The following is a 12,443-nucleotide window of genomic DNA, read 5'->3' as shown; positions in this document are numbered from 1 at the left end:
GAATAATAATAGCAGACTTAACACACCACTTTCATCAACCACAGATCATGAAGCCCTGAAGAGTTCACCAAAAAACTATTATAAGTAAGAGATGAATTCAGTAAAGTTTTGGGATATAAAATTAATATGCAGAAATCTGTTTAATTTCTGTACATTATAATGAACTATCAGAGAAGTGGAGAAAACTGTCCCATTTACTATTGTATCAAAAAAGTAAGTGAAAGTCGCTCAGTCATGTCTTGACTCTTTGGTGCCCCATGGACTATACAGTCCATGGAATTCTCCAGGCCAGAATACTGGAGTGGATAACCTTTCCCTTCTCCTGGAGATCTTCCCAACCCAGGTCTCCTGCATTGTAGGAGGATTCTTTACCAGCTGAGCCACAAGGGAAGCCCAAAAAGAATAAAGCACTCAGCAATAAATTTAGTAAGGTAAAATACCTGCATTCTGAAAAGTATTAGACATTGTTGCAAGAAGTTGAAGAAGGCACAAATAAATGGAAAGATATTTCTCGCTCATAGATTGGAAAAATTAACATTGTTTAAATGTCCAAAAAAAAAAAATGTCCATATTATTTAAAGTAGTCTATAAATTCAGTACAATTCCTATCAGAATCTTAAGGACATTTTGCATGAAAACAGAGAAAAAAATTGTAAAATTTATGTGGAACCACAGATTACCCTAGATAGCCAAAGCAATCCTGAGAGAAAGATCAAGCTTAGAGGTATAACACTCACTGATTTCAAAGTGTATTATGAAACTATGTTAATGAAAACATCATAGTATTGGCAGAAACCGCCATATATGGACAATTATTTATGATAAAGGAACAAAGAACGTACAATGGAAAAGCAGTCTTGTTTTCAATAAATGGTGTCAGGGAAACTGGACAATCACATGGTGAAAAAATGAAACCACTCTGAAACTGGAAATGAATTGTATGTAAGCCATGAATGTAAGAACTGGAACCATAGAACTCCTAGATGAAAGCGGACAGTATGCCCTTTGACATCAGTCTCAGCATTATCTTTCTGAATGTGTCTCCTCGGGCAAGGGGAACAAAACAGAAACAAACAAATGGGACTACATCAAACTAAATAGTCTACTTATCAAAGGAAATCATCAACAAAGCAGAGGAAATGTATAGACATTTTCCCAAAGGAGACATACAGAAGACATTTTCCCAACAAAGACGTAGACACATGCAAAGATTTTCAGCATGAATAATTAGTGAAATGAAAATCAGAACCATAAGATATTGCTTCATGTCTGTTAGAATAGCTATTATTAAAAAGGTAAGATATAACAAATGCTGATAAGGTTATAGTGAAAAGGAACCTTCATACACGTTGTTGGGAATGGAAATTGTGCAGCCAAGTATGGAAAATGCTATGGAAATTCCTCAATCAATTTAGAATACAGTTTCCATCAGTTCAGTTCAACTTCATCAGTTCAGTTCAGTCACTCAGTCATGTCCGACTCTTTGCGACCCCATGGACTACAGCACGCCAGGCTTCTCTGTCCATCACTAAGAAAAAGAGCAAGAATATGTATAAATAAGATGAGACATGAAAGTGGTAACATGACTGCTAACCTTAAAAAAATTAAATGGATTGTAAAAACTGAAATGGTATGAAAAATTGTACACCAGCAAATTGGATAACTTTGAAGAAATGGATAGATTCTTGAAATACACTATTTACCTAAAGTAACTCAGGAAGAAATAGAAAATCTCAACAGACCCATAACAAGTAAAAAGAATGAATCCCTAACATAATATGTGACAACAAAATTAAGTCCTGAATTAACTTTGGTGGAATTTCCACCTAACATTTAAGAAGAAATAAAAGCAATACTTAGAAAACTCTTTCAGAACATTAAGAAGATGGAAACACTTGCTAATTCATTATGTGCGAGCAGCATTACTCTGATACAAAACCAAATAAAACCATAATAAGAATGAAGATTCAAAAGTTCAATATCCCATATGAATATAGATACAGAACTCCTCAATAAAACATTATCAAACCAAATCTAGGTGCATGTTAAATGGATTACTCATCATGAACAAGTCAAATTTATTCCAAGAATGCAAAGTTGGTTCAACATAAGAAAATCAATCAATGTAGTACTTAATATGATTACAGTAAAGGGGAAAACGCCCTCATGATTATCTCAGTTGATGCAGGAAAGGCATTTGACAAATTCTAGCATCCTTTCATGAGAAAGCCTCTCTGAAAACTAAGAATGTAGAGAAAATTTCTTAACATGATATAGGACATTTATGAAAGACCCCAGTTAACATCATATTCATTGCTGAAAGGCTGCAAATTTTACCCCTAAGATCACTAACAAGATAAGGATTTGCACTTTCATCATTTGCCATTCATTTCTTACTATTATACAAGAGAAACATTGGGCATCAGCATTGAAAATGAAGGGCTAAAGCTACCTGTGTTCACTGATTATATGACGTAAGCTTTAAAAAATCCAAAAGAATCCACAAAAAACGTAGTAGAGCTAGAAAACAAGTTATTCATACTTGCAGGGAACAGATGAAAACAAAAACCAGTTGTAGTTCTGTATGGCAGAAGTAATCAAAAAATTAAATTCAAGAGTGCAATTCCATTTATAATAATATCTAAACAATTAAATCCAAGGAGAGAAAGGAGATCTTGAGGAGCTGCCATCTGCACTGCCATCACCAGTGCAACTATGCCAGATTCAACCAACAGGAGACCAAGTCAACCACCCCACCACTACTTCTTCTTGCCACTTGCTTCCATATTCTTGGACTCCTTCTAACAGCTTGCTGAAACATAATGGAATACTGTGATGTTCTAGGAGTGCAAAAACATGCTTCAGCCAAATATATTAAATAGGCATATTGGAAACTGTCAATAGCATAGCACCTGGATAAAAACTTGAAACTAAAGGAAGAGGAGAGAAAATTCAAATACCTGAGGCATATGAGATTTGATCAGATACTAGGGCTTACCTGATAGCTCAGTTGGTAAAGAATCCACCTGCAATGCAGGAGATCCCCGTTCAATTCCTGGGTTGAGAAGATATGCTGAAGGGATAAGCTACTCACTCCAGTGTTCTTGAGCTTCCCTTGTGGCTCAGCTGGTAAAAAATCCACCTGCAATTTGGGAGACGTGGGTTCGATCCCTGGGTTGGAAGATCCTCTGGAGAAGGGAAAGGATACCCACTCCAGTATTCTGGTCTGGGTAATTCCATGGACTGTATAGTCCATGCAGTCCCAAAGAGTGAGACACAACTGAGTGACTTTCACTTATTCATCAGATATTAAAAAATGGGACATCTGTGACAAGCACACCAAAAACAAGTGATGGAGGTGGAAGTCATTTTGACAGGCCATTTGAGTTTGGCTATGAGCAACCTAGATAGCATATTAAAAAGCAGAGACATTACTTTGCCAACAAAGGTCCGTCTAGTCAAGGCTATGGTTTTTCCAGTGGTCATGTATGGATGTGAGAGATGGACTATAAAGAAAGCTGAGCGCTGAAGAACTGATGCTTTTGAACTGTGGTGTTGGAGAAGACTCTTGAGTGCCTTGGACTGCAAGGAGATCCAACCAGTCCATTCTAAAGGAAACCAGTCCTGGGTGTTCATTGAAAGGACTGATGTTGAAGTTGAAAGTCCAATACTTTGGCCACCTCATACAAAGAGTTGACTCATTGGAAAAGACCCTGATGCTAGGAGGGATTGGGGACAGGAAGAGAAGGCGAGAAAGAGGATGAGATGGCTGGATGGCATCACTGACTCTATGCACATGAGTTTGGGTGAACTTCGGGAGTTGGTGATGGACAGGGAGGCCTGGCGTGCTGCAATTCATGGGTTCACAAAGAGTTGGACACGACTGAGCGACTGAACTGAACACATTTCATAATCCAAACTTTGTTGTCAGGTTATTATTTGTTGGAGAGTCCTGGAAACTTCTTCAAAGACCCATCTGAAGACATTTTGGGGAATTCAAGGTGCCCCATGGAAACAATAATGGGCACAGGGTCATTTTTCTCAGCCATAGGTGGATTTCCTAGTTTTGGAGGTGGGATTTCTTCTTTTGACATAGGATTTACATTCTTCAGTTCACTAGGTCACTGGGACCTCACTTTATTTTCTTCCACATCATTAAAGGGCAGTGGCAGTGGGATGGGCAACATTAAGTTTATATCAACTTCCACTAAATTAATGGCAGAAAAATCATTACAAAGAGAATTGTCAAGAATGGTCAAGAAAGAGTAGAAGTTGAAAAAGATGGTCAACTGAAGTCCTTAACAATAAAATTGCAAGGAGCAGCAGCTGTGTTTGAATAAGGAGTGATTGCATGCATTTAACTGAAATATTAAAATTGTTGTTCAGTAGCTAAGTTGTTTCTGATTCTTTGTGACCCCATGGACTGTAGCCTGCCAGACTCTTCTGTTCATGGCATTCCCCAGGCAAGTATACTGGATTTGGTTGCCATTTCTTTCTTCAGAGGATATTCCTGACCCAGGGATCAAACCTGTATCTCCTGCATTGACAGCTGGCTTCTTTACCACCGAGCCATCAGGGAAGCCCATTTTATACATATTTGAGGATTAATAGGGACATATGTTGAAGATTAAAAATGAAGTCAACTGTACCTAATCTAACTATTTATGAACAGTTCACTGGAGCCCCTATTTGTCATAGACTTTCAAGTTTATTGTTGGGACCTCATAATAGTTCCATATGTTTTGGTTCTTTAAAATTGTTCTAAATTTGTACATGCACTTTGTGTGAGTGCTCATGCCTCAGTTGTGTTCAATTCATTGCGACCCCATGGACTGTAGCTCTCCAGGCTCCTTTGTCCATGGGATTATCCCTGCAAGAATATTGGAGCGGGTTGCCAGTTTATCCTCTAGGGTTTCTTCTAAACCCAGGGATCAAAACCCATGGCTCCTACAATGGCAGGAGGAATTTTTTTTTTTTTTTAACCACTGAGCTACCTGGGAAGCCAGTACATACTGTTTTAGTCAGTTAGTTCGGTCACTCAGTCATGTCTGACTTCTTGGAACCCCATGGACTGAAGTACACCAGGCTTCCCTGTCCATCACTAACTCCTGGAGCTTGCTTAAACTCATGTCCATTGAGTCAGTGATGCTATCCAACCATCTCATCCCCTTCGCCTTTCTGCCTTCCATCTTTCCCAGCATCAGGGTCTTTTCCATTGAGTCAGTTCTTCACATCAGGTGGCCAAAGTATTGGAGCTTCAGTTTCAGCATCAGTTCTTCCAATGATATAAGGTGGTTGTGATTCTTTTCTACACTAACACCAACACAGACCTTCTTTTCCATTGTGTTTAAAGCATGATACAAGTAGTGTCAGTCTGCTTTAAATTCAGAATAGCCAGGATGAATCTTCTACCAAAAAGTATTTAAAAGATCTCAGTATTTAGTAGTGAAAGATAGTAATGCATTAATGGTAATACTTGTCTAATATAAATTGAGGATGTTTTCTACTTTTGCATGAGTGCTGGCAATTTAGTATACTTTGACAGTTATTTAAATATGTCATGCTAAGCTTAGGCTTAAAAAAGTGAAGCTGGTAAACTGGGTGTCATTTGCTTAAAAAGAGAAGGAAAGGAAATGTGAATGTGTTTGATGCATTCTTTCCTGAATGCAACTTGTAAAATCTAAATTAATTAATTTCCAAATTAAATTCTCAGTAGTTTATCTAGCCAAGAAGGCAAAGGGCTACTACTATGAAAACTATAAAACATTTTGTTGAAAGAAATTAAAGACCTAAATAAATGCAAAGATATTCTATGTTCATTGGTTTGAAAATTTTATACTGTTAAGATGAGAATGTTACCCAAAATGATCTACAGATTCAGTGCAAAATTGTTATCAGAATTTCAAAGACTGTTTTTGGTAGAAATAGAAAATCCTATCCTAAAATTCAGGTGGAATCTCAAAGAATCAATGTTAGCTAAAACCATCTTGAAGGAGATAAATGTATTTGAGAACTTGCAATCTCAAACTTCAAAACTTACTACAAAGCTACAGTAGATAAAACAGGATGGTCCTGGTATTAAGGAGAGACATAGATAAATGGAATAGCATATAAATGTAAAAAGAAACCCTAGCATATATGATTGATTCATTTTTGCCAAAGGTGCCAAGACCATTTAGTAGGGAAAGGACAGTCTAGGATATTCACATGTAAACAAATGAAATTCAACCCATATACCATATATGTTGTTGTTTAATTACTGAGTCTTGTCCAGCTCTTTTCTGACCCCATGGACAGTAGCCCACCAGGCTCCTATATCATATACATAAATTAAAGTGGATCAGAGACCTACATTTATATGATAAAACTTTAAAATTCTTAGGAAAAAATCCTGCAGAAAATACTAATGACATTGGATTCTGTAATGATTTCATGAGTATGACACCAAACACACAAGAAATTAATGTAACAATGAACTTCATGAAAATTAAAATATTTTGTGCATCAGAAGGTATGAAGAAAGAAGAAAGACAATCTAAAAACTATTGTAGAATATTTTAAAACTACATATCTGAAGATAGATTAGTACCTTGGATACGTAAAAACATTTAAAACTCAACAATAGTTAAACAAACCCACCTGAAATTGGGTAAAGGTCTTAAGTACACATTTCTCCAAAAAGGTATACAAACTGCAAAATAAGAACCACAGTGAGATACCATTTCACAGCTACAAAGGATGTGTGTGTGTGTGTATATATATATATATATATATATATTTTTTTTTTTTTTTAAGAAAAGTGTTGGCAAGAATATGAAGAATTTAGATTCTGGTGGGAATGTAAAAAGGTGCAATTGCTATGGAAGACAGTTCAGCAATTTTTCAAAAGTTTCAATATAGAATTGCCAAATGACATAGCAATTCCACTTCTAGGTTCAAAGAAAGAACATTAAAAGCAGCAAGGGAAAAGCAACAAGTAACATACAAGGGAAACCCGATACATTTCTACTGATCTCTGCAGGCCAGAAGGGAATGGCAGGATATATTTAAAATACTGAAAGGGAAAAATCTAAAACCAAGATTACTGTGCCTGGCAAGGATCTCATTCAAAATTGATGGAGAAATAAAAATCTTTTCACACAAGCAAAAATTAAGAGAATTCAGTACCAACAAACCAGCTTTACAACAAATGTTAAAGGGATACGAAATACAAGAGAAGGAAAAAGATCTACAAAATCAACCCAGAACAATTAAGAAAATAACAATAGGAACATATATATCAATAATTACTTTAAATGGATTAAATGCTCCAACCAAAAGACAGAGACTGGCTGAATGGATACAAAAACAAGTCCTACATATATGCTGTGTACAGGAAACCCACTTCCAACCTAAAGACACATATAGACTGAAAGTGAGAGGATGGGAAAATATATTCCATGCAAATGGGAAGCAAAAGAAAGCTGGAGTAGCAATCTTCATATCAAGACAAAGTAGACCTTAAGAGAAAGGTTACAAGAGATAAGGAAGGACACTACATAATGATCAAAGGATCAATCCAAGAGGAAGACATAACAATTGTAAATATCTGTGCACCCAACATAGGAGCACCTCAGTACATAAGACTGATACTAACAGACATGAAAGGAGAAATTGACAGTAACACAATAATAGTAGAAGATTGTAATAACCCACTCACACCAATGGACGGATCATCAAAACAGAAAATTAATAAACACACATCTTAAATGATAACATTAAATGATAACATTAAATGATAACATTAGATCTCTTTGATATCTGCAGGACATTCCATCCAAATGCAGAAGAATACACGTTCTTCTCAAGTGTACATGGAACATTCTCCAGGATAGACCACCTCTTGGGTCACAAACCTCAGTAAATTTAAGAAAATTGAAATCATATCAAGATCTTCTCCAACCACAACTCTATGAGATGAGATATCAATTATAAGAACAAGTGTAAGAAACAAATACATGGAGATTAAACAACATGTTTCTAAATAACCAACAGGTTACTGAAGAAATCAAAAGGGAAATTAAAAAAAATTCTAGAAACAAATGAGAAAACACAATTCAAAACCTATGGGATGCAGCAAAAGCAGTTCCAAGAGGGAAATTTATAGCAATACAATCCTACCTTAAGAAATAAAACATCGAATAGACAACCTAACTTTACTCCTAAAACAACTGGAAAAAGAATTTTTAAAAACCCAAAATTAGTAGATGAGAAGAAATCACAAAGATCCCAGCAGCAGTAAATGAAAAACAAAAACAAAAAGAAAGAAACAACAGTAAAGATTAATAAAACTAAAAGCTGGTTCTTTGAGAAGATAAAATTGACAAGCCTTTAGCCAGACTAATCAAGAAAAAAAGAATCAAATCAACAAAATTAGAAATGAAAAAGGATAGGTTACGGCAGACAATGAAGAAATAGCAAGGATTTCAAGAGACTATTATGAACAGCTATATGACAATAAAATGGTTAACCTGGAAGAAATGGACAGGCCAATATCACTGATGAACATAGATGCAAAAATCCTCAACAAAATTTTAGCAAACAGAATTCAGCAACATATCAGAAAGTTCATACGCCATGATCAAGTTGGGTTTATTCCAGGAATGCAAGGATTCTTCAGTATATGCAAATCAATCAATGTGACACACCGTATTAACAAATTGAAAGATAAAGACTATATGATCATCTCAATAGATGCAGAAAAAGCCTTTGACAAAATTCAGCACTCATTTATGATTAAAACTCTTCAAAAGATGTGCAAAGAAGGAACCTACCTCAACATAGTAAAGGCTATATATGATAAGCCTACAGCCTACAGTGAACATTATTCTCAATGGTGAAAAACTGAAAGCATTCCCCCTAAGTTCAGGAACAAGACAAGGGTGTCCAACTTCACCACTATTATTCAGCAAAGTTCTGGAAGTCCTAGGAGTGCCTAAGGAGACAAAAGAACTGCACACGGAAAACAATAAGACAATAATGAAAGAAAGATGATGTAAACAAATGGAGAGATATTCTATGTTCCTGGGTAGGAAGAATCAATATTGTGAAAATGAATATACTACCAAATGCAAGCTACAGAGTCAATGCAATCTCCATCAAATTAGCAATGGCATTTTTCAAAGAACTGGAACAAAAAATTTCACAATTCATGTGGAAACACAAAAGACCCCAAATAGACAAAGCAGTCTTGAGAAAGAAGAATGGAGCTGGAGAAATCAACCTTCCTGACTTCAGATTATACTTCAAACCTGCAGTCATCCAGACAGTATGGTACTGGCACAAAAACAGAAATACAGACCAATTGGCTAGAAAGCCCAGAAATAAACCCATGAACCCATGGGCACATTATTTTTGACACAGGAGGCCAGAATATACAATGGGGCAAAGACATCCTCTTCAATAAATGGTACTGGGAAAACTGGACAGCAATATATAAAAGAATTAAATTAGAACACTTCCTAATGCCATACACAAAAATAAAATGGATAAAAGACCTAAATGTAAGACCAGAAACTGTAAAACTCTTAGAGGAAAACATAGGCAGAACCCTCAGTGACCTAATAAATCAAAGGAAGATCCTCTATGACCCACCTCCTAGAGTAACTGAAATAAAAACAAAAGTAAACCTGGTTAAACTTAAAGCTTTTGCACAGTAAAGGATATTATAAGAAGGTGAGAAGACAACCCTTTCGAAATAATAGCAAATGAAACAACTGACAAAGGATTAATGTTCAAAATATACCAGCAGTTCATACAACTCAATGCTAGAAAAACACCCAGCCCAATCAAAATGTGGGACAAGACCTAAACAGACATTTCTCCAAAGAAGAAATACAGATGGCTAACAAAAACATGAAAAGATGCTCAGTATCACTCATTATTAGAGAAATGCAAGTCAAAAGTACAATGAGATATCACTTCACACTGGTCAGAATGGCCAGGATCAAAAAGTCTACAAACAATGAATTCTGGAGAGGGTGTGCAGAAAAGGGAATGCTCTTACAGTGTTGGGAATTTAAATTTATACAGCCTCTATGATAGAGAGTATGGAGATTCCTTAGAATACTTGGAATAAAATCACCATATGACCCAGCAATCCCACCCCTAGGCAAATTCCCTGAGGAAACCAAAATTGAAAAAGACATATATATTCCATTGTTCATTGCAGCCCTATTTACAATAGCTACAACATGGAAGCAAGCTAGATGTGTATTGACAGACGAATGGATAAAGAAGTGGTGGTACATACACACAATGGAATATTACTCACCCATAAAAAAGAACTCATTTGAGTCAGTTCTGATGAGGTAGCTGAACCTAGAACCTATTATACAGAGGGAAGAAGGTCAGAAAGAGAAAGATAAATATTGTATTCTAATGCATATATACTGAATCTAGAAAAATGGTATTGAAGAATTTATTTATAGGACAGCAGTGGAGAAACAAACATAGAGAATAGACTTATGGACATGGAGAGAGAGGAGGAGAGGGTGAGATGTATGGAAAGAGTAACATGGAAACTTACATTCAGTTCAGTTCAGTTGCATTTCTGTATGTAAAATAGCCAACAGGAATTTGCTGTATGGCTCAGGAAACTCAAACAGGGGCTCTGTATCAACCTAGAGGATTGGGATGGGGAGGGAGATGGGAGGGAGGTTCAAAGGGGAGGGGATACATGTTTACCTATGGCTGATTCATATTGTGGTTTGACAGAAAACAATGAAATTCTGTAAATCAATTATCTTTTAATAAAAGAATAAAAAGATAGAAATGTAGTCTGTGGCATTAATAGCATACAGATTGGGAAAGAAATGGAGATATACAGAAGCAAAATGTATTTACTACTGTAATTATGTCAGTGTTACCCTGAATTAGATTGTTATAAATTAAGATGTTAATTGTAATCCTAAGGCAACCAGTCAAATAATGACTAAAAGATATAGTAATAGAAATGAAAATAATACACTAGAATATATTCAGTACTAAAAAAGGAAATAAAATAAGTTATGGAAAAACTAAAAAGACATAAGATATATGGAACATTAAGTATCCAAATGCCACAAATAAGTCTTTCCTTAGCCATAATTACTTTGGATGTAAGTGGATTAGATGCTCCAATTGAAAGGCAGAGAATGGCAGAATGGATTTTTAAAAAATGGTCCAACTAAATAGTCTGGAATACTTTAGTTTTAAAGACACAAATAGCTTGAAAGTAAAAAGATAGTGTATGGAAACAGTACTCAGAAGAGAGCTGAAGTTCCTATATTAATACAATACAAAATAGACTTTGAGATAAAATTGCCAGTAGAGAGAAAGGACATTATATAATGGTGAAATTATCAATCCATGGTTAAAAAAAAAAAAACAGTTTAAGTTTATATGCACCTCACAATAAAACTCTAAAACAGAAGTAAAAACTGAAAGAATGGAAGGGAGTAATAGGTAATTCAACTACAATAGTTGGATATGTCAATACCTTACTTTCAATAATGGAAAGAAAAAGTAGATAGAAGATCAGCAAGGAAATGGAATACTTGAACATCCCTAATTATGAAGCAGACCTAATCGTTACCTGTAGAACACTTCATGCAATCACATCAGAATATCCATTATTCTCAAGTGAACCTGGAATATTGTCCAAGGTAGATTATATCTTAGGTCATTAACATGTCTTAATAAATTTTTAGAAGGATTTTAGTAACAGAAAATACGTGTTGTAATTGAAATGTGAAATTTATAGCAGAAGGAAAATTTTTTTAAAAATGTGGAAATTAATCAACACAATACCAAGTGATCAGTCGGTTAAAAAGGAAACTGTAAGGGAATATAAAATGGTGCTTTTGCTATGGAAAATAAGTTTGGCAATTCCTCAAAAACAAAGTTACCTTATGATACAGAAATTCCACTCCTAGGTATATACCCAAGAGAAATGAAAACATATTTCCATACAGTACTTAAACATGACTGGTAACAGCATTATTCATAATAGCCAAAAATGAAAACAATGCAAATAAACATTCACTTTTGGATGAACAAATAAAATGGATGTGGACAAATGAAGCATAACCATACAATAAAATGGATGTGGACAAATGAAGCATAACCATACAATGGCATTTTCTACAGCAATGAAATGAAGAACTGATACATGCTGGGACATGAATAAATCTTGAAAACTCACTGAGTGAAAGAAACCATATATAATGTTATGTATCATATTCTATTTATACCAAATAATTGGAATAGATAAATCTGTAGAGAGAGTAATCTGTAGAGTTGTAATGGCTAGGATGTGGGAGGAGAGACAAATTAGAACTAACTGCTAATAGGCATGGCTTGGTTTTTGGGGTGAGGGTGTCAACAGAAATATTCCAGAATTAGTGGTGATGTTTGAATATCCT

At 35.4% G+C, this 12,443-nt stretch overlaps 1 long non-coding RNA gene across 2 annotated transcripts in view; it reads left to right on the top strand.

Annotated features, from left to right (window-relative positions):
* The window catches only part of LOC102168615, a 196,914-nt gene that overhangs the window by 116,771 nt on the left and 67,700 nt on the right, over positions 1-12,443 (top strand). The window lies entirely within an intron of this gene.

This window comes from Capra hircus (genome assembly GCF_001704415.2).
Source record: "Capra hircus breed San Clemente chromosome X unlocalized genomic scaffold, ASM170441v1, whole genome shotgun sequence".
NCBI classification, from domain to species: Eukaryota; Metazoa; Chordata; class Mammalia; order Artiodactyla; family Bovidae; genus Capra; species Capra hircus.
Note: the sequence above shows the minus strand (reverse complement) of the source record. Positions and strands in the feature narration are given on the sequence as shown.